Raw genomic sequence first — 25,525 nt, 5'->3', positions numbered from 1 at the left:
CAACAACAACACAAATAAACTAACAGGAGATGTGGTGTGTTAAATGAACGACTAATGCTAAGAAATATTAGATCATTTCACATTTACAGTCGAACTGGTGCAGCAACAAGTCCAGGACAGAATCACACTATAAATCCTGTTAATGAGGTGTATTTAAATTCTGAGCATCACAACATCTCCAATATGTTCATTTTTTCTTAACACCAGATTAAGACGATGGAGATAAATGACGTGACATTTTATCAGACAAAAGAACTTTGTGAGCATTATTGTTTTCTTTGCATTCATTTTCATAAAGAGTGAGGAAACATTTACATTTGTTGGATACAAAATCAATGACACTGGTCGATGTCTCTCAGGTAGTCAAAGACAAACCTTTCGATGGACAGAAACAAACAAACAAACAAACAAACAAACAAACAAGCATAAATTCAACACCTAGAAAGCGTGTGACAAAATCCTGAATAAACATGCTGCTACTTTCATTTGAAGTAAACATTGAGTTTAAGGTTCTTTTGTGCCGTCTTTACTGGTACATTCAATCTCTTAATTCATGTTTAAGGAAAACAAATGATAACCTTTGCAAAAAAAAAAAAACATTCACAAGTGCTTGTATTGTACTGAATGAGGGAAGATATATGGCTTTCACACGGCAGCCACACCCAGTGGAGCACAGTGCACCTCTGATGTGCTCTGGTGTTTCCTTGTTTAAACAAATCCCTGTTAAGGTTAAGGTGTGTATAAACAAGCAGATGCATGGACGTGGCCTCTTCCTGAGAAATCTCGGAAAGAAGATGTTTTTGCAGGCCTTATATAAGTTCATTTAATAATGCAGCACTCCCAGCGCTCAGATCCCCCCCCCCGAAGTTGGTTGCTGTGTGGCGTTGCTCTTATTAAGCACTCAATTAAAGCCATTCCCAAGGAGAGGCAGTGTGCAGCGATGTTTGAATTAGGAAACGTTGTGGGCTCAGACAGTCTGTGAAGACTTACCCCAAACGACCGCGGGTGCCGTGAAACCAAAGGGCTGGAAAGTGACAGAGCATCATGAAGCATTGCTAAAGCAGAGAAATGTCTCTAATATGATTGGATTACAAAATAGGGCATTTATGGAACCAATGAGACTTGATAAATAGAGCAGGGAATGAAGCTGTCTCAAAGAGCCGCCTTGGATCTTTTTTTTTTTTCCCTTCCACTTTAATCTTAATATTAAAAATGAACACAGAGAGGGGAATAGGTAGACAAAACAGAGAAGCTCTACTTTATTATTTTCAAGTGTGCTTATCCCTGACAGTTGTTGGCTCCCTATTCACAGCAGTGTGCACACAGTCGCTTTTGATGGTGAAGATGGGATGTATTTGTGAGTCAGTAACACTTAGCCTTGACCCTCCTTTCACTGAATTAGGCAAAAAAAAATGTTTCTCTCTCTTATGGAGAGTAGTGCAGTGGGTGGAAGATTTGTCTGCAGACTCCTGCAGTTTTAAAAAAACAGATTAGTTTCAATGAAAGTCAGTCTGTGCAGTGCGGGTACAAAAAAATCAAACAGAAGGCAACGGAAAGCTGCTCTGAAGAAGTTTTCTGCACTAATTACATTTTGTATCAAACGAAGTTCCCAAAAAGGAAACCAAAATTCACAAACTGGCACTGTATGATATATCCTTACAATTAATTATCTACTATCTTTCAAGTCTTTAAGCCACATTCACTGTGATACATGAACATTCAATCCATCTTCACTGTATCTCCGTGGTTTGCTGACACTCCTGGTACAGCAGCCTGCTCACTACTACCATACCTTCTGTTTAAGTTTGACAAAGGAATAAAAATGCATCTTTTTTTATATATATATATATATATAGCAACCTGCTTCTTTGGGCATGATTTGTACACCACTCGCTGCTTGGCTTGTCAAAAGAGCTCTATGATGCCAGTTTCAAACTAGTAAATGCATGGCATACATAAAACCACACCGCTCTCCGATAAAGTAGAATCAGGAGCCTGCAGCTTCCTCATCCATTACGGTGCTGCTGTGGTAAATCTCACAGCGCTGTTTACTTTAAAAATCCAGCAGAGTGGAGCAGGAGAAAAAAAAGCAACAGTGGTAAACATCTGACACTTGGCAATTGTTTTTACTTGCTACTTGGTACCATGCACACCCACGAAAAGAATGATTTGAACCTGATCAGCAGGGTGGGAGCAATATTACACACACTTGAGATAAAATATTGCAGATTAGAGTAAATCCAAGGGTGATGGATACCCGACAAGAGGTGATTCCCAACCGGGGAAATTGCTTCTAACAAGAAGCTGTGAAATAGATTGATATTTATTTTTGCTCTAATCTCTGCTTTTTCCTTTAACAATTCGGTTTAATAACTATTTATCTTTAAGACTAACCCGCTGATTGATTTTCGCGTTAATCAATTGATCATTTTGTGAGATAATAACAAAAAAACGCCTCACACAGTTTCAGTCAGAAATCACATCAGAAATGCAAAAGCAGCTGATCTTCACATTTAAGGCGCAGATATTGGAGGAAATGTACTAGAAAAATGGCTCAAATGCCTATTTGATGATCAGCGTGCCTGCCTTTAAATTTGATGTCGACTGACCAATCAGTTAATATTACAGAGATCTGAAACCAACTCGTTCTGGCCTCTAAAATGAGTATTGTGTGAGAAAAACAAACAGCTGGGTTGCTTTGTTTAAAGGGTTTAAAAAGCAAGAAAAAAGAATTGGGAACTGTTTTACACACCTACAGTCGGATTCTTCGATGTTCCTATAGTTGTTAGTAAGCGAGCAGTAGTAAAGTCCAAAATGTAGACAAAGGCGTAGAAAACTACGAAAGCATGTTGATAGATGAAGCAACAAGTCTCACTCCCCTGTCCTCCCTCAGCAGCTCCCAGACTGCATTTGTGCAGATTAAACATCAGATAAGCTGATGATGATCAACGAACGTCATGAGGGATGGAGTGTAATACGAGTGCATGTAAGACAACAAGGAGAGGTAGATAAGGAAGTGGACAAATATTAAGAATATGCATACTCTCTCTTCCTTACACTCCCCGTGCTAGCTTTTCCTGGAGAGACATGAAATAAAAAATGACCCGGATGACACATTTCTTTGATACTTCCCGTGGAAATGCGCAATAAAAATTTCATGCCACGCCTCTAAATGCACCTTTCCCCCGAGATACTTTCACTGTCACTTCTGTGCCTCATCACTTCCGTCTGGCTTGTTTGCTTGTAGGATGTCCGCTGCCATTAAAAGCCTGTTTCCCTGCGATGTTGCATCTGGCCTTGCATCGAGGATCCCATTAGATTCCAGCCAACCACAGGGGTTCATTTCGCATCCACTCTGTTACCTCATAGATTAAACATCTGTGTATGTAAAGTTTGGATCGTAATGGTTGTTAGATGAGTTGCACAATCTGCTCTCCACTACCAAGACTTTAATTCAGCCATTTTAAGAAGCTTAAATATTTATGCTTGGATCTGCAGAGAGTCTCGTCTCTCTTGTCTCACACTTTTGAGGAACTATCATATGTTCATGTGCAGAAAAAAAAAAAAAATCTCATCTCCATTGTAGTCATCCTAACCCCCTTTGAGGTGATATGTTGTCTTTTTCCCTTGCCTATCTCCTTCTGAGAAGTCTATGCAGCGGATCACACAAACAGCTACTATAGCAGCTCCTCAGTCAGCCATAGATTTATGAATGAACAATATACATCATCAGATGGAGGCTTATCCGCCAGGTGCTATCATCACACACACACACGCACATATTCACTGACTGTGCCTGCGCACGCCAGGTTTACTTAATGTTTCCAGAGTGGAAAAAAAAAAAAAACTCTTGCAGGAGTCACTTTCAGTTATGGCGTGAGGGGGGGCAGTTTTGGCAGAAGTTGTCATGTCAGATATGCTGAAGCTGCACAGATGTTCATATCTATTAAACATATTAAAGGAGGCTTAGGTGGCATCAGACTCCAGGCCCACCGTGGGTCTTAACTGGACAGCGACATGAGTGACAGATGTCGGGATGAACATCATTAAAGTGCTAATAAGGTGACAAAAAGCCTGATGAAGTCTGATCTCCATTTAGGAGCAACAAACCCAACTAGGAATAGAACCAACACCATAAATTGATTTTTTTATTTTATTTTATTTTTTTAATTTGGGGGTTGTTTTCATCCTTGAAAATGCATAAAGGCTATCTGGTTGAGTTGATCTTCCAATATTACATTTTAAAGATGTAAACATACTGTACGAGAGCTCCAGTTCAAGTTTCCCACCGTTTTTTTTGTTTTTTTTTGACCGGTTTAATCACTGGATTTCCGGGACTATAGCCTCCTGATTCCCGGGGCCGCGGTAGGTGGTCATCATCTGCGACGGCAGTTTAATCAGCAAAATCTGCAGGGATTATTCATGGGAGGGTCAACGCTGCGAGGATTACTAAACATCTGCACTGATCGCACACACGCTCTCACACACTTGCGGATTACTTTGCTTCCATCGTGGTAGTCAGCAAACGAGATCAGAGGAGGGTGAAATTCAGAGAAGGCAATCCTGGAACTATACAGCCTCTGTAGCAGCTGCAAGGTTTGAATCTAATCTGTGAAAAAAAAAAAAGTTAGGATGCAGACTGGATTGAATGTGGTGACCCGAGCTGATCTGATGAGAGATTAACTTCAGTGGCACTAAAGTATAAGGGAGGGAGCAACACAGAAACAGTCATTAAGAATAAACAATCTTACCTGTCCTCTATGTCTCCAGGGAAATCAGTCTCACATTAATCCGTATTATTTCCTAAACAAAATTGTGCACACGGACATCTCTGTCGAGTCGCGGCGATGCTGCCAGCCCAAAAAAACAAATATCCGTGTGACTTGTGCGCAAAGATGCTGCTCTTCCTTTCTTGCAGCGCTACATTCAGCAGCTGGGCTGCGTGCGTCCACTACTGTATCTCCATCCCTGCCTCCTTTCTGCGTTGACGGCGTGTGTTGTCTCGCAGGTCGCTTATTGAAAAGTGAAGCCTCGATGTGCTCACTCCCTCCGATGCGTCAAGTGTGCTGCTCTCTCTCTCTCTCTCTCTCTCTCTCTCCTTCCCTCCCGCCTTCCCTCCCTTTACAAACTAGGCTGGAGCGGAGTGGGACACACACACACGCGGCAGGCGGAGAGAAACAGAGACAGAGGGTAGAGGAGGAAGAGAGAGCGCTGTCTTGTCTGTCTTGGCTCTCCCAAACCCCACGACCAGCCTCCTCACAGCTCCGGCTATCCAAGCGGAACAGACTCCCTCCCTCCTCCTGGTACTGGGCTACTCCTTCCACACCTCCTCCCTCCCCTCCTCCTCCTCGTGCTGCTGCTGGGATGTCCAAGCAGTCCTGAATGTTGATGGACCACACAGTCTGCCGCTCATCTAGCTGACTGTAGTGAACAGCCTTTGCACTTTATACTTTAGCCTTATACACAATGCACACATTTCATGTTCTCAACTTGTCTGCCACATTTGAAGATAGACTTTGAAGTGTCACATTATCAATGTATGATTTGAGTTATTGGAGAGCACAAGCCCTATTCAACAGCACACAACTAAAGGGCGACTCCATCTTTTTTTCTTTTTTTTTTTACCAGCCTAATCACATAGTTTAAGGGTTTAAAAGGGTTTTAATTGGCCTCCTGCACTTAAAACACATTTGAATAGTTAACTATCGGTGAGAAGTTTTGTTAATCTTTAATTGGTGGTTGGTCTAAATTGCTTAAAACCCTTGAAGCACTCACGCTGTAGTAAAAAATTTATAGAAACATTAGTTCAAAGGCAGACCGGAGGTGTCTGGAGGAAGGGGACATTTTTTTATCCAAAACACAACAACCAGAACCCCCCCCCCCCCCCCCCCAAAGAACATTTTCCTAGACTAAAAATAGCTAAATTCATTAATTGTATTAACTTGTGTGGACCTTGTCAGCGGTTTTCAACAGCTGCACAGGTGTGATCCTGAGAGGGGGTCAAAGCCAATTACATTTCTGTCTCCTGACCATGGTCACAACACATCATTTTGTCCTTGCAGTCCGCTTATGAGCTTGTTGAACATTTTACATTAAAAAAAAGCACTTAGAGATTGACAGTTCCAAGGAAGAAGATGTTCGCTTACATGATGACTTTAAAGGTCACATATTATACTCCTTTTCAACAAGTTTAAATAACTTCAGAGGTCCCAAAAGACATGTCTGGGAACTTTGTGATGTCACAAAGGGAAAATCTCCAAGAGGCCTGTTTGAGCCACACAGTTTCTGAAAAGTGGAGCCGAACAAAGACGGAGAGGATGGACTGATCTCATAATTGGGGGGGTTTGTTGACCCCCCAATTATGGGGACACACATTAGTTTAAGAAAAACATGGCGAAGTGTATTTGGTGTAATATGTGACCTTTAAAGCCTATATGTGCAGTCATTTTCACTATTTATTGATGTCATGTCAATATGTTTATGCTATATACAAAAAAGCCAGAAAAAACAGCGTGAGAAGCCAAAGAATCATGTCAATGGAACAGGGACAGTAATATTACTGGATTATAAGTAAATACAATGATGCACAGGTCAGGGTCAGAGGGTGGTAGAGTCGGTTGTCTCTCAACTGGAAGGTCTTTGGTCCCCAGCTCCTGCAGCAACATGTCCTTGGGCAAGACACTTAACTAAAAACTTTTTAAAAGTTCTTTTAAGAGTAAATGGTAAATGAACTTTTCTAGTCTCCCGACTACTCAAAGCGCTTTTACACTGCATGTCACACCTACACATTGGCATCCATTTACACACTTATGGTAGTAGTCTCTATGTAATATCATCCATCAGAAGTAACTAATTAAGTAACTAACCATTTATACACCATCACCGAAGCAGAGGGAGAAATTTGGGGTTAAGTGTCTTGCCCAAGGACACTTTGGACATGTTGCCCATGGCAACATGTCCAAAGTGTCCTTACAGACACACAAAGTGTCCTCGACCTTCCGGTTGAGACGACGACGACTCTACTGATGTCTGATAGCATTGCTTTTCTCTTGTGCCCTTGGTTGCTAGTTTATCTTTGTGTGTGTGTGTGTGTGTGTGTGTGTGTGTGTGTGTGTACATATGGTTGGTGTATGGTCCCTGTGTGCACTCTATAGAAACAGGTGTATTGTATTGTGTGTTGTATGGGATGGTGCATACTCCTTTTAGAAATATGTTTTGGTTTAAATGGAGCTCTTGAATCCAATTATTATTATTTTATTTTGTTTTTTCACATTTTTTGTTTTGTTTTTGTGCATTATTTTAAAAGAGTTTGTATTCTGTTTGTTTATAGTTGTCTTCTGTAAAGCTCATAGAGTTAACGTTTGTATGAAATGTGCTATACAAATAAAATTGAATTGAATACAAAAGCGCTATATAAGCTCAAGTCCATTTACCATTTACAATGGAAGCCACCTGATTTCATATCAAACAGGAGGCGTGAATAATTCATAACTGATCAGTTTTAATCTTCACATTGTTATTAATGGAACTCTCCCTGTCACATCATTCATTTGTAACAAACACCTAAAAAATGTACAATGCCCATTTTGTGGGATACATAGCAGATAGTAAAATAATGCAAAAAATTGAAGTGCTCTCACCTGCAAATCAGATGACACAGTGTAGGAATAAGATGCACAGCCTTGGATGTTAAATAAGTATATATACCAATACAATAAATTATATGCCTTCTTCTCAACATATACAACATACTGTACATCTGATTACAGTAATTACTTGCCTACAAGACTCCGAGGGACCACTCTGGATCTGAAAGCTGAAGAGTTCCATTTTATGGCACAAAATAATCTCCACCACTTACCTATAATGCCTGAAGATCCCAGGATGAATTGCATGTTAAAGGCTCCTTCCCCCCCCCCACCTCGTGCCTTTAGTAGCAAAGGCATATTTTGGACAGGACAAAAGAACATTCCAGGTGTGTAACATGTTTTTTTTTATTGTATTAACCCTCAGGTTGTGTGTTTATTTCGTTGTTCTCATTAGAAGAGTTGAATGCAATCATTAGTACAACAACAGGTGTTTTACATGATTGCCTTCCGTTTTCCTATAAGAGCTCTGTGATTGGATGTAATTGAATTGCTGCGATGAGTCCCTCTTCTTTCAAAATCACTGGAACATGTGTTACAAACGGCACGTGGCTGTTCTTTTCCAGAGATGGTGTAAGACTCCCACACTGCTAAGATTTTCTTTCCTGTTTGAACATAAAAACAAATCAGAGTTTTGTGTATGACCTTGACTGTGTTTGACTTCCCTTTTTGCCTTTTCCCCTCGGATTTGTCTGCCTGTGCTTTTGGACTTTTTGTGTTCTGATCTGGACCGTTGAATAAACCTGCCTTTATGTACTATACCCTCTGGAGTCTGCTTTTGAATCCTTTTGGGTATGTCTTTATGTCACAACCAGTATAAGACTTAAACCTAAAATATGACCAAAAGCAGACTTGCTTTTGTAGATCAAATTCCAAACAAAGTAACGCAGGTTTTAAAAAAAAATGCATGGCAGAAGAAACGAGAATCTCTATATATTTTTGAATGATTTTAAAATATCTTTGTATTTTCGTTCATTTAAAATCCACAATTTTTTTTTTTTGGGGGGGGGGTATTACATCAGTCAAGAACTATTCATAACTAACTTATTGTAACTCTATACACATTTATGGAACATCATAAGGATGTATGTGAAGGATCGTCATATACACTTGAATGAATGGCAACCTAACAACATTATTGCAGTAATGGAGTCTGTAATCACTTGATCAAAGAGGCTCTTATAGGAAAATGACCTGAAAACTCTTTTCAAAAGATAAAATAATGTCCACATGACATTTTTCAACAAAAAATGAACTGCAACTGCTATACCATTGATGGAACAAATATGAAAATAAGAATACATTTATGCCTACTCTTGATGGATAAGAAAAGAAATATAGACATTTTTTTGATCAGTCAGGAACAATAACCTATTTCTATATTGAGTTTTATTGAGGTCAGTGTCAAGGTCGGATTGTGGGAATTAACACCCAAACACAGTGTAAAATACAATTATTTTTTCTTCATAATATTGACTTATGTGAAGCTGGCAGGTTAAGATTTGTGTAACAAAAGCACCAGACGTTACAAAAATAATAATAATAACATCAACAGGTAATGTAGACAGATGTGAGCATGGAAGTTAAGAAACAGTATGGACCTGTTGGAAGTGGGAACAGGTGGGTAGTTGTGGAAAGAAGGGGAGAGTCTGAGGGTGAGCCTCATTTTCACTGGATTTTACGAGCTTGCAGCAGCACGTGAGCTGCAACTGGGCCATGTTGATCACGGGGGCTGTGTGCCTGCTCTAAACTGGTCAGTCAAATGAAAAGCAAGAGGTTTCATAAAGCCTGCATGTACTACTTAGAAGTGCAGTGTTGTCCCAGGTGTCAGGCACTCTAAGGGGGTCATTTATTTAACTTTTCTTCAGCGTTAAAACATTTTCAGGAATTCATTTTCGCTTCACTGTAATCTTCAGAAATCAGATCAATATCTGGGAATAAAACAGCATCACGTTTTAGAGCAATTGCTGCAGATCAGTTCCACCTATTTCTCATTATTTTTAAATCCTTGAAAAGCCGTTTTTTTAAACTGTTTCCACTGTCGCTCCAATGTGAGCAGTTATTCACTCCTTTTCTAGGTCATATCTAATAACAAACACCCTCACGGATATGAGGTATATGGGGCAAATCTTATCAAATGAAACCTGCCTGCAATCTGATGCATATCTGCTAAAAGGCCCTTGAGAGAAAAATGGAAAAAAGAAAAAAACAACAACACTTGGGGTATCTCCCTTGTCTTATAGTACTCTGACGCTAGTCTGCCTTTTTTGTTGGTCTTTCTATGCCTTAATTGTTAGAGATAGGACAGTGGATAGAGTCAAAAACCAGGGAGAGAGAGAGAGGGGAACGACATGCTGGCAAAGTAGCCGCAGGTCGGATTCAAACCTGGGCCGCCCACTCTTTAGAACTTTTATTTTTTATTTTTTTTATTATTATTCCTTGAGGGATATTCTGGTTTTACTCTCTGTTATTTAGAGACATGCCTTTCACACACAAAAACCTGAAATACACACATGTACAAACACAACCTAGTATGGACATGCATTAATGTAAAGATGTCAGAGTGGGGCTGCTCCTCACTGCTACACAAAGAGCGCGCCAGAGCTGTTGGGGGTCCGGTGCCCTGGGTCAACGGCACCTCAGCAGTCCTCAGGAAGTGACCTGGCACCTCTCCAGAAACCACACCAACTTCCATATTTTGGTCTGCATTGGGACTTCAACCAGCGACCCTCTGGTTACCAACCCAAGTCCCTACCGACTGACTGCTGCCTCCGTACATAGGGCGCCCCCAACAAATGCCTTTTGAATAAAATCAGGAGTACACTTCTCCCAGCAGGAAACATTAGATTGACTATATAGATATTTGGGTTTTTTAGAACAATTGGAGACCACACACATCACACCCAAGAATGACTAGACTGAAAAAAGAACTGCTTTAAATATACTTGAATTTGATGTTGTAGATTTATAGAAACATTTTTGTTGTTTACAAAAGGGTTAATAAACCCTATACGTGTATTATGAATCAGGGATGTAGTGATGTAATGAACTACATAACCGCACTCTTAAGTGCTTTGTGTAAAAATGAGTCACTGAATTAATTCACATCCAGCTTTTTACAACCCCAGTTCCCATGTTTAAAGAACATGCCATGAGTTAATTTTTTTTCCCCACAGACAACACATCATTCATCTCTTTCTGTGACCACTCAATAGGAAAAATGGCTCCATCGATCAAGGATCGATATTTGCCACTGATATTGACATGAGCTGCAAGGCAGGGAGATTAAACAGGTTCAAAACCTCTCTGCATCTCCACCTCCATCAATAGACTGATTCTATACTGACACCTGTGAATCCCTCTATATTCACAGTTTCCAGCTCGCAGGTCACAGACTGCAATGCATACATACAGTATGTGTGTGTGTGTGTGTGTGTGTGTGTGTGTGTGTGTGTGTGTGTGTGTGTGTGTGTGTGAGAGAGAGAGAGAGAGTGTGAAATCTGAATCGCAGACATTAACATAATCACAGGTTCTGCAAAAAAAATGTGTCAGAGCTTTAAGGGATAAAACCCAGCAGTTTTGACAGCTCATTCCTACAATGCATCACAGATGTCTTTACTAAAACTCTACAATCTCTCCCTATGGCAAGCAAGGGAACCACTGTAGATACACTAACCAGTGCTGTCTAAGTATTCATTAGATATTTACATTGAGGTTGTTTCAGGAAAATGTTGTTCTTATAATGCAACTGTGTGAAGAATGGCATATGCACAACATTTTCGATTTATCATTTTGACTCAAACACAAGGCCTATTTTTTATTTATTTTTTCTTCTATTTTTGAAACTGTTCTTTGTTTGGAAAATATATTCCCTTGAGGTTTCACAGACCTTTACAATACCAAGAGAGACGCTTTCTTTTTTTTTTTTGGGAGCTAAATGCAGTGGCATTTAAAAAATAAACGCAGACAGCTATGATGTTACTAATTGGATGAACTGTCCAAATCTTAACAGGTTTCAAGCCCCAAACTCTGCTCTAGTCATTGCGCAGACCACACACAAATGCAATTACACCTACACACACACACACACGCACACACACACACACACACACATATACAGACACACACATACGCTCACACACACACACACAGCAAAAATAATTAAAACACCAAAACCCCAGTTCCATGCTTATTTCAGAGGTCCAACTTTGCAGGGAAGATGTCTCAGTGTGCCATAATTTATTCCTAAAAGGCTGTGTGTTTTGCCTCCCTCATTTACTGCGCCTGTAATAAATATATTTATGACTCCCTGGGGTTTAAGGCGCCACATAGCGCTACAACACATCTTGTAAGAGTTCAGGCTTTCAAAGACGGAGAAGATTATTATCTGACTGGTGCCAACAGACAAAAGACTCAGATGCAGACTAACAACGAAGAGCAGTGGGAACAAAATCTTGACTAGAATCAGGGTTTGGTACACTGATGCCAGTCCAGAATAACAGACTGAGGTATTCAAATGACCATGGAAAGGCTGAGTAATTATACAGGCTACATAGTACGTAGCAACAGAGTCTTCATAACTGGTTATTTCAGATGGAAATGATGGAACACTTCCAACAGAGAAGCAGCAGACATTCAGTATATATATGTGCACGGTTAGGTTGAGCCCCTTTCAGCTATTGGACCTTTAAACATGCTGCAATAACATGCAATAACGATTCTTTTCTTATTGTGCGTTGCTTTGCCATGTCTTTAATCTGTTGTTTGCATATATAGTATAAATGTTTTATATATTTTTTTAAGATTTATTTTGGGCTTTTTCATGCCTTTAATGCAGAGAGAGGACAGCGGATAGAGTTGAAAACCAGGGAGAGAGAGCGGGGAGCGACATGCGGAAAGGGGCCACGGGTGGAAGCGAACCCGGGCCTACCGCTCGAGATGAGAGTCTCAATACATGGGATGCGCGCCCTAACCATTGCGCCACCAGCGCGCCCCAAAATGTAATATTTTTTATTGTTGTATTGCATGCAGTGACAGTAAAGTGTCCTACGTCTCATGTCTTTATCCGCTGGACCAATTAGTTACATACCAAACATTCAACAGTCGTCCATTCTGTGTTCTCCTTCCATCTCAATATGTTAAAGTCTCTTCAGCTGACGCAACACAACCGGTGTCTCCTCATGTGTCCAGCAATGCTTCGTTCTTTCAGTAGCACTCGCCATGTTGATACCTTTGTCTTGTTTTCCTTCTAGTTTTCCTCAATTTCCTCGTATTTATGCAGTTTGACTTCTGGGTCAAAGCCCTGTGAGAAGTGGGAACTCCGGAGCATGTGCAGAACACATAGTCTAGTTTGGGCCTGGTACATCCAAGAGTAAATCAAACCCCAACCAAATGATCTCGGCTTGTTAGTCTGAACTCAAAAATGTCAAATTAGTACGATTTCTACTGACGTGCTTACATGCATATTAACAGTTAATAAACTGACTTTTCTTAGTGTATACAAATGTACTGATTGATACACAGGGGAGAAAGGGGGAAGAGAGACGGGTGAAACTAATGAGATATAGGGCAGAAGCAGACGATCCCAAAAACAAAAGGTAAGGATAAAATCAAATAGAGGAAATAACTGAAAACTGTACGCTCTATGTACCAGTTTTGACAAATGAGGCGTTTGTCCTGGTGTCTTTTCAAACTAACAACCATGTGTACTGCAATCCTGGAAAGACAAAAGCAACCATTGTTACTTCAGTAGGAGAAATATTCCACATCGCTACATGCTAACTATCAATTCCTCTCAACCAGCTTGTCTCTATTGCAGGGTTTCTTCCCTCGGCAGACTGTCTTTTCACTCCCACTACCTGAATTACATGCTCAAGTCTGCAATTAATTCGACCTTTGATCTACCATTTTTCTATTATCCCGATATAAACCCTAATTATAGTGAGAGGGATTTAAAGAGATCTACTCCTTTAAAGAAATCAATTTGCATTCACGACCAGCAGTAATTAGTTTGAATGTATGGAGGATGTTCCTAGATGACCCACAAATGAGAGGGGGGGAAGAAAGAGATGATCTTCTGGGTGGATAAAACGGAAGAATTAAACAGTAGACTCTTCCCTCATGCTGGAGTCGATAACAGCTGAATGAAATCCAGAGATGTTCTGGATGGCCAGTGAGCTTTAAAAAAACCCACCCACCATGACATGATAGCCTCACACGCTTTTATCTGACTCTATTTTCTACACATTTTCTCCTATGCCTTCAATTCTGTACATGTCCTCTCCATGAAGCGAAAGGTAAAAAGGTAAAACGAAGACGTTGGGTTTAAAACATAGTTTGTCAGCCTCTTACAGACAGCTCTGAGACAGATCTGTCTTTGCTCAAAAAGGAATTAAAACATCTGAACCATTAAAGAGAGACGGATTACTTCCTCAACAATAGATTTGTCAAAAAAAAATGTGGGCAATGAAAAGGGAAAGTTTATTTGCAAGTAACAGATTTAATGAATTACTGTTTTAATTGGTCGCGTAAAGCATGAAGAAATGTTTATCCAGAAATATGTGCAAGATAAAAGCGACACATTTTCATGAAAGATTGCTTTATAATGTTAGATAGAGACATAGATAATCAGATGACTGAAAATAGATTGTCTTGAAAACTGTCTATCTCAGGTTATTTACCCTAAAAGACCAGAACTGTTGTGTTTGAAAGCCGGCCACAATTTGAGAAAGAGCTCACACTGAGGTTACAGTGCCTTAGTCACATCCACACAAACTGCCACCCCAGAAACCACAGAGCAGCATATGATATAGAGCAGAGCTGTCATCCTTGGAAGCCTGGGTTTCATTACTCAGGCTGCATTTATCCATCCATGCTCAGGAAGTCTGCGTTTATCAGGCCTTTTTATCGATGGCCATTGGGATCATTACGGGGGATGGACAGTATTTCCTGTGCAGTCATAATTAAGTCAGTGCTGCAGTCATTCATCAGTAAGGTTATAGTTTGACTGAAAGCTGCAAACGCCGTCATGGCCAGCTTTGCTAAACAGTGTTTTTAGCAAATTAGAAGCTCACAGCACTCTCTTTGTCTTTTTAAAATAACTTGTCAAGGGGTGTTGTGTTAATTGACTGTTCTATAGACACACACACTTAGAGCTGCATGATGTTTGAAATCCTGTTCTTTGTGTTGAACAAACCCCCCCCCCCCCCCCCCCACCATCCTTCAACACTTATTATCATCATCTTGTGCACCCGAGTCATCATGTATCCAACCCCTGGGGTTTGGATCAGAGCTATAGAAGTGCTAGCAAGTGGAAGAATTACAGTGCATGGGGAGGCTTGAGAGCACTCAGCATTTTAAAGCTAATTTCAGCATTACTGTCACGTTGAATTCTGCCGCTGCAATCCATGTGTTTTGACTGCGAGAAGAAGACCGACGAGGTGAAACGGTAGGACACATTTTGTTGTTAAACATGGAAGTTAGATGATATTGTTGTCAACATGGATCACTGCCTTTGTCCTTGCTCCTAATGGGGTTTAGATAAAGGAAAACATGGGGAACAAGTTGTGAAATCAACAGAGACCCTCTTGAATCTGTGACATAAGCAATGTGTAAATGTTGTAGCGAGACAATAAACAGAGAAGACAGTTAAATCTCTATTCATCCCTTGATGTAGGGGAATAACCTTGTTTTATGGGCTGTGCCACAAAGCAGAAAATTAGTTCCTGAAAAAGTCATTAACAAGTGTCTTGTTTTATAGGCTGACATGCTCTCTTGTGACCACTACTGTGCATTTTTTTTCAGCAGAAGCCTTTCTTTGTGAGATCCTAAAACACAGAATAAAGGTCTGCATGGAAAATGGATGCTAACATACACTATAAATGTCTGCTTCTGGTCTGCTGGAGGATATTTGCAGTGAATATCTGGTTTACAACAAATATGTCATTTGCTAAGCAGGATACCATTAGTCATAAGATATATGGTCAATATCAAGAAATTGCCATCATGTCATATATATATATATATATTTCAGTCTATACTGTGTTTTTAAACTTTTGAGTGACTTAAAATAAATGCCTCAAGCCATTCAGTGATTATTTTAAAAAGCCTCTTTAACATCGAGGCCAGGGGACTACAGATGAAAAGTAGCGTTTTGGCTAATTCTGGCATTTTTACCCACGTATAATCATGTGTTTTATTAATTTGCACTGTCCCCTTCCTAAATAAACTGAGTTGAATTGAATTGAGTGTTCTTATTAAATGGTTTCCGGAGAAATATATCTGAAGAGTAACAGCAGCAACAGGAAATGAGCTGTCCTGAAGGGACTTACGTGGTCAGCACTTAGATGTCACATCAGGACGTTGAAGCAGGACACCAGACAGCTGGTCAGCGCTGTGTTTGGTCTGACAATGGCCATATATGCACTGGCAAGAGGGATCGAAGATACCCCATCTTCGATCAGTGGTGAAGTCTCCCAAACCAAGAGTCCTACAGCGTAGCATCAGGGGACTGTAGAGGAAGGAGAGGAGCGCACTATGGAGAGGAGCGCACTACGGAGAGGAGCGCACTGCAGGAGACGAGCTGGGGGAGAGACGCTGAACCCGCAAAAGAGGAAACCCCAGTTTAAAATGTGGTGTTGGCATAAAAGTAAATAGGAAGACATAAATGTCAATACAAAAAAATTATTCAGTGGATACCTTCTTCAAGATAGGAACCAAAGAAAATACTGGATCACATGAATCACTTTAATATAGTTGCCCTGGTTCCTGTCTTGAAGAAGATTCCAATGAATAATGGTTTGTACATTTTAAGTCTCTCAGAACATCGGCCTTCATTTGTGTAGTGGCTAAAGCGCAAGAGTTTCCTTCTACTTTGCACATAAATGTCAACGTTAATTTTTCCGAGTTTTCCGAGTCATATTTTCAGTTTGTTGACATCGCCGGGACGATGGCTGACTCCTCCCCTCGCAAATAAAAGTTGTTTAATTGAGGGACTAGAGAAAAGAAGAACAACATACTGTACTCACTGCTTAACTGTGTTTCTAGATCACGCTCATTTCAGGTAAATTTACATGCAGTGTGAAGATACACGCATAATAAAGGTCGCTAGCATTAGCATGCTAACACAACAATTCACCGCAAGTTGTTTTGGTTTCATGCTGGTGCTCAAGGGCGACATCTGCTGGATCAAAAAATTGCATATAAAGCCTTTAAGGCAAACATACTAAATGGACAATGTGGGTTGTCTTACACATTTGAAAGATCAGCTTGCACATTTGTTTGCTGGTGATATCAAGGTTATACATGTTTTTACACATGCAAACCTTTAGTAAATCAGGCCCTAAGTAACTACTAAATCTAAGTATGTAGGCTAAAACATTGAAAACAGGGTCAGATCTTAAAAACTACATCAAGTCATGTAGTTACAATAGCTCTATCTACACCCTATCATGACATCTTCATGAGTTCCAATGGTGTGAGGCTCAGAGAAGAATAGGATCCCCCCGATACAATCTTGGCTTTGTTGGTGGTGATGAGGGAAGAATGCTGTGAAGCGGTGTGGACTTCTGTAGAGCAGGACCTGGGACATTAATGAGATGTATTCAAACTGGAGAGGAGGCGGGGTACAGTGTTCCACACTGAAATTACAAACAACAAGCAGAAGGGAGAACAGATTCCAAGTTGGATATAGATTCAAAGTTTGACAACAGAAGGCTGCTTGGTTGAGGCAAAATTTGGTTGGTTTAATATTTAGAAGAGCAAATACTTATAATCAGCTGAACAGAGAGGCAGCAAGAGAAAGAGAAGGTGAAATGACTGAATGATGAACTGATAACTAAATAGAAGAATATAAAGCTGCTTGAACGTATGCAAAGCTTTTTGGACAACCCCAGGCAGAGCTATCCCAACATTTAGCGTGCCACCATTTAAAAAAAAAAAACATTGCACCCATAGCCTACGTTTTAGTGATGTCTCTTCATGGGCATGTAGTTCAAAGGCGTTGTCCTGGTAACCAAGAAAATGACGGAGAAGCTCATACTTGCAGTGTCTGTTGATCCAAAGTATTTTTCGGCCCAAAATTACCATTTCTAAGAAAGAAAAGCCCGAGAAGACCAGCCGCGCATTGATGCTGAGGAGAGATTTCATTCTTGCGAATAGAAAAGCAAGGAGATACACTTCAAAAAAAGCAAGGGATGATGCAAGTCTAGTCAGTCTTGTCATAAGAACAAGAGAGCATGTTTTCCTCTCACTGCACAAATACTTTACCCTGCTAAAGAGAACTGTATTTGGATTTAAGATTTGTTAACTAATGCAATGAATATATTTAGTTTTCATATTTAGTTTCAGACTGATTTATACATTAATTTAACAGAAACACATATTCAAAAGAACCATTTTATTACTCATTAAAATACAACAAATGTGCATCATGAACTTTAAGGTGATTAAAAAAGTTGCAGATTAGCTAATGAAATCCCATTGTACTTGTTTTTTTTCTTTCCCTCCCTGCTTGGGTTTAATGGGTTTGAGTTTTTTCTCTTGAAAATGCCTCAGCTCTTCTTTCTAGGGATTAGATAAGAACGTTAATAATGTCCGTATATGTAATATGAATTAAAGCCAACAGTTGATTAGCTTAGCATTGAGACTGAAAAAAAACGAAAAAGCTAACCTGATTGGACAAAATTGGGAAATCAACCAACTCACTCGGCTAACTTGTCAACAAGTTATTAATGGTATTTGTTTTATAGCTGTATGGTTTTACAGGGCAAGCCACAGCACTTATTAGTGCTGTCAATCCCAGTAAATCAAGGAGAAACCTTTTCAAAAGTTGTAGTATTTTCATTAATTGACCATCGGGGGTGCTACATTTTTGTTACTTGTCAACAGAAAAACCAAACTAGCTGTAAGATGTAAAATAAGAATAACTTTCTTTTGTCATGTCAAAATGTATCAACGACCAGGCGGCATAGCCAGACCTTTTTGACTTGGGTGGCCAAACTTGGGCTCTGACCTATGGGTGGCTGAGGCTCAGTTGGTAGAGTAGTCGTCTCTCAACCGGGTTCGATCCCCAGCTCCTGCAGCAACATGTCCCATGTGTCCTCGGGCAAGCAGTTTAACCCCAAATTGCTCCCTCTGATTTGTCGGTGGCGTATGAATGTGTATGAATGGGATTTGTTACTTCTGATGGTCTCACTACAGAGCAGCCTCTGCCATCAGTGTGTGAATGTGAAGGTGTGACATGCGGTGTGAAAGCGCCTTGAGTAGTCAGAAGACTAGAAAAGCGCTATACCAGCTCATGTCCATTTACCTATGCACAGGTGGCATGAAGTACATGTACCCAAACACACAAATGAATGAGATATTTTACCCTTTCTGTCTACACTAATTATATTTACTTTGTTATTATTCCAGTGTATATTTTTTTTATTTAAAACGTAACACAACATAGTGGGTGGCATTTTTTAATCTTCTTTGGTTAATTATGTTAAGAACTCAAATCAAAAGATGTGTTCAAAGTCACAATTTAATGTGCTAACAAAAGAAAATATGTGAAATTGAAATGCATTTATAGCTACTGCCTTTTGATTTCAGCATACTTCGTGCATTTGAAAAGACAAACAGCCAATCAGAGATTGGAATTTATTGGTAGACCCAATGCAAGGCAATCAGATTTCAAGGATGGCCCTAATCATTCCCTGGATGTACTACGATAATTATTTTTTCAATGAGAAACTTTAAGACCTAGATTGTGTACTCACTTAGTCACAGAGGGGATACTTTTCTGTACAACATTTGAGAATATCCGTGTTCCTCTTAAAGTTTGAGGAAAGAAATTGTCTTGTCAAAAAATAAAATATGAAGGGGATGAAGATATGTCACCTTCCGCAGTCTTGAGGCCTTTGGGTAAAGCCGACTGCTGAATTCTGCTTGAAAAAAGGCACAAAGTGCTGCAGCAATCTTCACTGAATGTATGTGAGACAACTGTCATGATATTCTTCATCTGTCAGACTCTGTCTTTTGTGCAGTCCTTATCCAGCACAGAGAGAGTAAACTAATCTTAGATCGTGAGAAAGTACAGGTGGAAACAACATCTGGTTGGTCCTGTCATAATTAATTAAATAAAAGGGTTTCTTCTTTAGAAATAAACTTCCTAAGATCCACATATTTAAGTGCATTTGACTACTTGTTAAGCCCTTGTGCTTTCCAAGATCAGTGTTAATTAACTGTTAATGAACAGTGGCGGAATGAGTGGCCATAAAACAGACAAACAATTAGACGGGCGCTCAAGCAGAGGCTGCGCAGGTCAAAGTGTAGGAGATTAATTACCTCTGTCATGAAAATGAAAATGGAAGTTACAAAAAAAAAAGAGCACATGCATGAGATGTTTTGTTGCTGTAAAATGTTCTCCTGAGTTATTGCCCAAAGAGAACATGATCCTAAGATTAAAGCCCCCAGAATCTAGAAATGGAAAAGACAGCAGCACATACCCTGGGTACACCATTGCCGCTCCAGTGAATACAGAGATTTTACTTTTTTCCCAAATCGAAAAAAGATCAAGTACAGAGTTAGAGTGTTGGAAGGCACAGAGATAACTATAGTGTTTTAAGGTGTACTACCTTATCACTCTATGAGTGATGCACAGATCTTCATTTCCCTGCTCACTGTAGCAAATCTCATCTCATCACACCTTTCTAGGGGCAGTCTCTTGAGCAGTTCCCTTGTGTCAGCTGGGCCCACAGAGCTGCTCGAGCAAATGCTAACAAGGATATCTGGAGGTGCTCACAGTGCACAGCAGGGACATGTGATAATGTGGCACCTAGTTAGACTTAAGATCAAGTTAAGGTCAACCACTTAGACATCAAGTTTCCATCAATATGACAGAGCCAGTGTCATTTCAAAGGAAATTACCATATTTTTATTATGAGTCCTTTTTTTTTTACATGGACATTTATATCATTCATGTGGCTATTTTCTTAGAAATAGTTCTAACACAGTTTTGCACCAAGCTTTAAACCAAAAATGACAACTACTCTTACCTACCAGACAGGGACAAGTATAAGCATTTGCTGCTTACTACCAGATATTTTTCCATATGAAATTGCCTTTATTTTGTCCTTCTGCTCTTTTATTTAATTATCTCTTGAGGCTCTAACTTAGACTGTGTTCACCAGCCAGTTAATATGTTTCTATATCAGTGAGCATCATCTCCATGGTCAGTGGAATAATAAAAAAAGTTGTCTGGACTGTCGCAGACACCTCCCTGGTTGCATTACCTGGACCTGGATACAGTGTCACATGTCGGCCTTGCCTCACATTTTCCATTTGCCTACACCAGCACTGCAGAGGAAAAGTCACTATGTGGCTCACAATCAAGCAACAACCTCTGGTGTTGAAAAAAAAAGGAGCCACGTGCACTGCAGAAGTTCAAATAACTGCAGTTCCCCAAGTGTCCACTGGAGGCTTTCTGAAAAAATCCCCACAAATGACATACACACCCTTTCAAAAAAAGCCTGTTTTTACAGAACAAATACATATGTTTACATCCTGGTTAAAAAAAAAAACTATTTGGTTATGAATCTCTAATTTATTTATCGTCACACACTGTAGCTATTTGTCAGGAGGCTTAAGGCCCGCCTTTCTACCTCTTTGTCTGTTACAAGGTTTTTTCAAAAAGTTAGTTTGAGACAGCGTTTCAGCATCCTTTGATGGGCTTCAAAAGTGTGCTTCAGAAACATATGGGTGACGTCAATTAGACCTTGTCGATATTTTTTTTTACAAACTATGCACAAAATACATTACCCCCACATCCTCCTTTATAAACATCCACAAAAATTGTTGACAGGACACAATCAAGCAATCATGTAAAGCCTGGCACACACTAATAGCTGGTACATCCATTACGGTAAACATTTTGGTCCAACTCCTTTCCTTGTCAGTTGGACTGTGGTTTGTTTTACAGGACACGTTGTATAAACACTCACAGATCAACAAGTTGGTCCTAAATTCATGACATCCATCTTTATGCTTCATGTTCGCTGTCCTCGCCATGGTTATGTTAGCTGTGCTTCAGTCAGCTTGCTTCCTGATTGGCTATTATTCCGTTCCACATGCCAATTCACAGAGTCCGTACCAGCACAACAAACACACACAATTCACTATCATAAACAAACTTATTCTCCCATAATGGGCCTCTGGATTCCAGAGTTCAACGAAAATCCAACTCAAAATGCTTTGTCAACGAGAGTACAGCCCTGTGCTCCTCTGGCCGTGTGTGTGTGTGTGTGTGTGTGTGTGTGTGTGTGTGTGTGTGTGTGTGTGTGTGTGTGTGTGTGTGTGTGTGTGTGTGTGTGTGTGTGTGTGTGTGTGTGTGTGTGTGTGTGTGTGTGTGTCCAGGTCCAGCATTTATCTGCACAGGCAAAAGGAGAGCAATCAGCCAATAGATAACACCTGTGCAAATTAACTCTGGCACTGCTCCAAAAAAAAAAAAAACACTCCCACACTTCCCCTGCAGATAAGACGTAACCACACCCCTGAGCCACACGAGCTCAGAAAGAACTCCTTCTGGTTTTTGTTCAATTAAAATGCCATATTTGCATGTTATCTCTTACAAAAGTGCAATGTCTATAATATGGACCTAGCTTAAAGTGGAGTATTGTGCAAGCTGCAAACAGGTTTGTAGCAGCACCTTTGGGCTCTTAATTGAAAATAACGGCCACATTCAAACAAATTGTAACCAGGATGATCATTTACATGACTGACAAAGTTATGATCGTTTGGTTCCAGGTAGTTTAAGTCGGTGTGATAGAAACTCTCAGACAATGCAATGACATTTTTGACCTAAATATAATTTCTACTGTCTTCCAACATGTCTATGGAAGTCAGTAAGTTTTATAATGTGCTAGACAATGTTTTAAACTGTTTCTAACCTACCTTCAGATGTAAACAACAAAATACCACCACGTGATGTGACATGTTGGGTCTACAAACAATGTCTAGATTTATTATTGGTTGGTTATCCAAACGGATATACAAGACACTTTTTTAGGTGATAAAATAAACATTTAGCTTGGCTTTAATTTCTCAAATTTCAATAATACTAACAGCTAAGTTACCTACGTTAATTCCTATTTCCCGTCTCACTTTTGTCAGCAGCATTTAGCTACCATGTCACTACTCTTGCAAATCTTAATCTGACCACACCTGGATCGTATACTCAATTATGAAGTGTTTCCATACAACACTTTGTGGCAACTTTAAAAGCTCTTTGACACAATACATTTCACCCAGCAGACTGAAGCACAAAACACAATCAAGCAAGGCTAATTAGAGCGGAAATCCAGCAGCAGCAACTACTGAATAAGCATTGTGTTCAGAACTACAACAATAGTTCTTTGTCATCTTTTATTTTCCCTGTTTGACAATGACTTGTCTCTTGACACCAGTCTACCACTTGTAGCACCATTCTCTTTTATAAAAGGGCAGGATGGGAATTACATAGTGACATTCCAGCAGTTCAATCAGTGGAGACAAGTAATTAAATTAAAGATAAATATTAATTTTGTAGAAATTATGTGAATAATGAATTATTATCAGAGTGTTTGGCGCTTGAACTCTACTTGGAGATAAGGTGACCGGAGGGCATTTGCCCTGAGTGGCAGCACAATCTATTCCCTCAATTGAAGCGGTGTAGGTGTTGGCTGATTATGTCGTCTGAGGCTGATGAAAGGATGAAACTGCGTAGGCTAGGTGGTGATGGGAAAATGGAGGGTTCCACATAATGATGGCATAACTAGAAGGAGAGGGGAAGGAGCAATGTTTTTGGATAGATGTGATCCGGTGCTAAGAAGAGCTCATGACTACAGGAAAGTGTGAGTGAGCATGTGTCGGGGCAGTGAATGCAACATTGTGTGTGAATTTAATGATGAAACCTGCATACAGAATATTCTTCCTGACTATACATTAACTTGAACTTCAGATAAAGAGGTGAACTCTGAAATCTAGAAAATGCAATGGTCCACATACTTATACGGTTTGATTTTAGTGTTTTCTTTCTCTGTAATGTGAGGGGGAAAAAATGACTCAACTGAACACTAGTTTAAGCACATCCAGGCAAAATGCATGCAGGTGCAGGACAACCAATGTAACTGAGAAATAAAGAGAGAAAGGTCCACACACTCTTCAGCTCCTGATGGACAACTTTATTTAACAGGGCAATGATTGATGTACAAGATCTTCTTCAGGCAAATGTGACAAGAGCACATCCAGTCTTTTTGAGTGTGTGGCAATGAGTGAAAATCATTATCACCTGTTAAATCAATAAAACATGGCCAATAAATCTAGCAACCACAAGGGGGTGACATATACCTTAGGGAGCAGAAAAAATGTAAAAAAAAAAATAGTACAAAAAAACTGTACTCACTCATATAGCGTGCAGCGATAGGAAGCTGTTTTATTAGCGCTGTTTTATTTGTCAGTTCATGAATGTTTTCATTAGCTGAAAGCATTGTGACGTCAATACAACTGATCCCAACTCCCCAGACTCTGGTTGAAAATGTACAATATGTCGGCGACTGTCCAGGGTATTTTATGGCTTCATAAAATCTGGATGGACGCTGGAGGACACTGTCCATAAGAATATACAGTCTATGATCCTGATTGGTTAATTACCACATTCTAAGGTGTGCAGTTTTTTTTCTAGCAGGCCGCTGCTATGAACTTCAGGCGGGACGCAGCTGGTCAGTCCTGATCTCAAAATCATATCTTAATGGGAAAAAAGAAGAGTGGTCGTATAACATCAGCCTGTTTGTAGTAATAACTCCATGACCTCTATTCACCGGTCAGAAAAGGAGAGAAAACAGAAAAAGGAAGAAAAAGCAAAAGAAAGGAAAAGAGGACATTTGGAGGATATAAAATCAAGAATTTAAAGAAATTACATGAATTGAATACTAAACATAATTATGTTAAGTATTTGGCAGTTTTTATAGATTGATGGATGTGGAAGGAAAGTCAACAGGCTTTGACAGATAAGCTACTTCATCCTGGTGCTGCCTTGTCTCATTTTACTATCAGCGGACGTGTTTAGATGAATGTGAGTCATAACAGATCAGTAAGCTCTTTTTATGAAGGCTTCTGAGTCTTTTTGCCTTTGACATCATCTTATAAATAAAATCATTCCCAAGTCATTGTAATTACGATATGTTTACCAAACATTGCGTATGGTAATAAGACCAACGGATTTCTGTTACAGCTGAATTTTTTTAAATTGAAAATTAAATGGTTTCATTTACAACTTTAAAAGCTCAAATTAAAATGCTACCAAAAATAACATACATTATTTAGTTAGTTATTAGTTACATTCATTGGATTCTCGGTAACACTTGATTAAGCTGGTGTTCAGAAACGTAAAAAAAAAAAAAAAAAGTCTGCAGGAAATCTGAAACCATGGAGTTGATTTGTTTTCTGAAGTCTATCACTAAAATTGCGTATGTAGTAATTTTTTGTAGTTAAAAAAAACCCTGTTTTGAGTGTGTGATGTTATTGCCTCTTCTTATGAGAAGGTGTGTTGAAAGCCTTTTGTTCTACCTAACAGACCAAGGTAACCCTTAGCTCCAAGGTCATCATTGCTCAAGTTAAAGCACCTTATACATTTGTTATTTCTTCCAGTGCTCATTAAGCTAAGTATGAATCTACCCACACAGGATGCTACAGTTGACTTTAAAAAAAGGATTTCCTTCACTATATTCCTTCACCAATATTATCTTTATGTTGTTGTTTTTTTTTTTTAAATTACACATTGAGTTACTCTGTTGTGAGTTTTGAAAGCAACATAGAGCAGATGAAAAGGTCAATAGCATTTTCCAGATATGCAATGTCGGATG

General features: G+C 39.6%; 1 protein-coding gene across 3 annotated transcripts in view; it reads right to left on the bottom strand.

Annotated features, from left to right (window-relative positions):
* Positions 1-5,239, bottom strand: part of LOC109983188 (contactin-4) — a 163,479-nt gene extending 158,240 nt beyond the window's left edge. For all 3 annotated transcript variants that reach the window (XM_065955320.1, XM_065955322.1, XM_065955321.1), the window contains exon 1: positions 4,752-5,239. The gene's annotated coding sequence lies outside the window, so the exon portion shown is untranslated. The remainder of the gene's footprint in view (positions 1-4,751) is intronic.
* Between the last annotated feature and the right edge of the window lie 20,286 nt (positions 5,240-25,525).

Source organism: Labrus bergylta, chromosome 5 (assembly GCF_963930695.1).
Source record: "Labrus bergylta chromosome 5, fLabBer1.1, whole genome shotgun sequence".
Classification (NCBI taxonomy): domain Eukaryota; kingdom Metazoa; phylum Chordata; class Actinopteri; order Labriformes; family Labridae; genus Labrus; species Labrus bergylta.
This window is presented reverse-complemented; position numbering and strand designations above follow the sequence as displayed.